General features: G+C 43.0%; 1 long non-coding RNA gene across 2 annotated transcripts; it reads left to right on the forward strand.

Moving 5' to 3' along the window:
• The first annotated feature begins 388 nt into the window (after positions 1-388).
• LOC308458480 lies at positions 389-3,073 on the forward strand. Of its 2 annotated transcripts, none has more exons than XR_013977462.1 (3): positions 389-753; positions 1,714-1,816; positions 2,968-3,073. It is a non-coding gene; the product is annotated as an uncharacterized lncRNA (long non-coding RNA). The 2 variants fall into 2 exon arrangements; XR_013977463.1 differs by lacking the exon at positions 2,968-3,073 and adding an exon at positions 2,788-2,907.
• Positions 3,074-3,507: the final 434 nt, after the last annotated feature.

A 3,507-nucleotide genomic window follows, 5' to 3' on the forward strand; every position in this document is an offset into this window, starting at 1 on the left:
GGAAGGTAAGCGGTGTTTCTGTGCACTCTGGTTTCCGTCACAGTGTTCCGTTGTGCCACATGACCCCAAAAGCTTAAAGGGAATTTCCCTTTAAAAAAGGGAAAAGTTGACAGCTATGCTCTGAACTATGGCATCTAGCTCCAGCAAAATCAGGACTCCTGCTATGCAGAAAGTTGCCCTTATCTAGAATAGGATGTGCATATGAGTAAACAGGATTACTTGATTATATCAGATGCTGGAATGGGAACAGCACACCCAAACCAAATGCCCATTCACATGCATTCAAATGCAGACCAGGGTGAATTTGCAGTCTGTGTACATTCCAAGGTGCCTCTGCATATACATTCAGGCGCTGCCCTTTTGTTTGCACACAACTAGAGCTGCACTGGAGTCAGAATGCCTGAAAATTCCTAGGCACAGAAGAAGTCTATTCCCTGCAATGGTCTCCTTGGAAACCAAGCACCGTTCAGAACATGGTAGAAGTTCCAGCATCCTATCACAGGCAAGCACTGGCCATCATTCAAGTGGTTAAGAAATCCATATTGTTGGGGATAATTCAGATGGAAACTTCCAGGTGTCAAAAAAGGCTATTTATGTATACCACTACTGCAGCCTGTGTTTTGTTAGCCCAAAAATGGAAAACGAGCGAAATCCCAACTAAAGAAGAATGGCAACTTAAACTGACGGAATATGTGCAGCTTGCGAACTTAACATATAGAATAAGAGAACAAGAAGAACATATGTTTAGAGAAGGTTGGAAAATGTTTATTGAATATATGGGGGGGGGAATTGTGTACACTTGAAAATGTTGGCAGCATTAAGATAAATTCAACAGTAAAAATAAGTTCTGATGGATGTACTAATGGAATACTGATTGGTTTAGTCTATGTAAAATATGCAGGGATTTGTGTTATGCAAAATGAAACATGGAAAGAGAGGAAGGGAAGTCATTGATACTTTAAGGTTGTTTAAATGAAAATTCTAAATTGTAAAACAGAAAATTTAATAAAAGTGTGTGTGTGTGTGTGTGTGTGTGTGTGTGAAATGCACACAGCTTTTACACGTATCTGCTCAATAATGTTGTATGGCTGAAAATGGGTCCCAAAAGTCACAATGCAGTGTTGGGCCCCATGTCTTTTAACAGGGGTTGGGTGCCAAATCCACCCCCCATTTAAAATTAGTCTCCTTCAGAACAACTTTGCAATAGCATGGTGAAGGAACCATGACCTAACCTTTGGGGTGCATCATTCACCTTGTTCTGTCCTATGCAGAAAGAATGGCTCATCTCAGCCTAGTTGGAAGGGAGGACATAGTAAACACAGGTGGAACCTGGGTGTGGTGTTTCAGTTCCAAGAGATACCAGTGCCTCTGAAGGACCAGTTGCCATGACCCAAAAACGGTGCCTACATTAGCTTTGCCATACCATCACCATTCCGAACTTGTTATTGGAATGGTGCCTGCCTCCTAGAATATTTCCCAAATATGTACAGCTGAAGACCATATGAGCCCAGCCTCTAGCATGCATAGGCTAACTAAAAATTAAATCCCTCTCCTATGGATCTGCTTAAACTACAGGATTGCAGTTAGTCTTGCACCCTGTCCTGTGAAACTCAAGCTACATTGCCACCATTATTTGGGCAGGGGGGTGGGTTTGTCTACTACAGGCTGGTGTAGTTATGTATTAAGTATTAACTGGATTTTGGCCTTTCCCAGTTGGATAGCAAACCGTATTTCCCCAACTACTAAATGCTAATATGAAAAGGTCATCTGCAAGCATTAGAGTGGATTCCTGCAAGAGTCAAGAATACATTCAAAGGTAGGCTATATACCGGTAGTACAGGCTTCCTCAACCTCGGCCCTCCAGATGTTTTTGGCCTACAGCTCCCATGATCCCTAGCAAGCAGGACCAGTGGTCAGGGATGATGGGAATTGTAGTCTCAAAACATCTGGAGGGCCAAGGTTGAGGAAGCCTTCTATAGTATGTGAGTGTGAAAGCCAGCATGGCATAGACATTAAGTTGAAATTATTATTATTATTATTATTATTATTATTATTATTAATTACTTATACCCCACTCATCTGGCCAGGCCTCCCCAGCCACTCTGGGCAGCTCTCAACAGAATATTAAAAACACAATAAAACATCAAACGTTAAAAACTTCCCTAAACAGGGCTGCCTTCAGATGTCTTCTAAAAGACAGATACAGTGGACGTTCAGGTTGCAAACGTTATCTGTGCTGGATGCACCTTCCCAACCTGCAGCTTTCGCAACCTGCAGCAGTGCGTCTGTGCACACGTGGGTTGCGATTCGGCGCTTCTGCGCATGCGCAAAGTGCAATTTAGCGCTTCTGCGCTTGCGCGACTGCTGAAACCCGGAAGTAACCCATTCCGGTACTTCCAGGTTTCGGCGGTCTGTAACCCAAAAAAATGCAACCTGAAGTGTCTGTAACCCAAGGTATGACTGTAGTTGTTTCTTGACATCTGGTGGGAGGGCATTCCACAGGGCGGTTGCCACTACCGAGAAGGCCCTCTGCCTGGTTCCCTGTAACCTCACTTCTCGCAGTGAGGGAACCGCCAGAAGACTGTCGACACTGGACCTCAGTTTCTGGGCTGAACAATGGGGGTGGAGATGCTCCTTCAGGTATACTGGGCTGAGGCCGTTTAGGGCTTTAAAGGTTACAAAAGCAATAGCCACCATCCCCAAATCAAGATGACACCCCAACACAGATCATCTGCAGAGATTGTCACTATTACAACTGACACATGCGGTTCGGGGCATTTTTTCTAGAGAGGACCCAGAGTAAGAGATCTGATGAGCTTCAGAGACAGCACTACAGAAAGCACCTTCATACCATTTTCTGGAATTCTGAACAAGCAAGTGGTAGGATTAGGGTGCAAGTAAACTGCCTGTAAAAAATAAAACAAAACATTGGTCTGATTTTGCTTCATTCTCTGACCTATTTTACAGGGCATCTTGCAATGTGGCTGAAACAATGTCACTTCGGGGCAAATAGTGCCTGGAATGTTGTTTTGCTTTCCTGCTTAGAAGAATGAAGTGTAACTTTTCTCCTGACAACTATAACTTGTGTACACAACAATTTGGACAAAGTGGGCAAGTTAGTTCTCTGATTATAATACAATATGCCTGCTTTGTTTTAAAGACTTGCTTCCATCTTATCGGCTCAACCGTTTATTAAGTTATTCAAGGTCATAGCTTATAGCCCATGCTTTGCAGAAAAGTTATTCTAGGATAGCCTGGAATACTGCCTTGTTTTCGTATGGTCCTTGGCCGAAGAACTGATCAGGTGAAACGTGCAAGGTTCCTGAGAAAGAGAGCTCTGAACATTGCTTGAAAATGCAAAGAGGACTTCTTTGCACAGAATACTCTCCATTTCTTTAGATTAAAATCTAACACCTAATGCATGGCCTAAACTAATGAATCAAATGCAATCTTAAGCATGTTTATTCCAAAATGAACCATAAGCCCAGGAAATATCTGGTACTTAGC

This window comes from Podarcis pityusensis (genome assembly GCF_964106645.2).
Source record: "Podarcis pityusensis genome assembly, chromosome: 11".
Taxonomy (NCBI): domain Eukaryota; kingdom Metazoa; phylum Chordata; class Lepidosauria; order Squamata; family Lacertidae; genus Podarcis; species Podarcis pityusensis.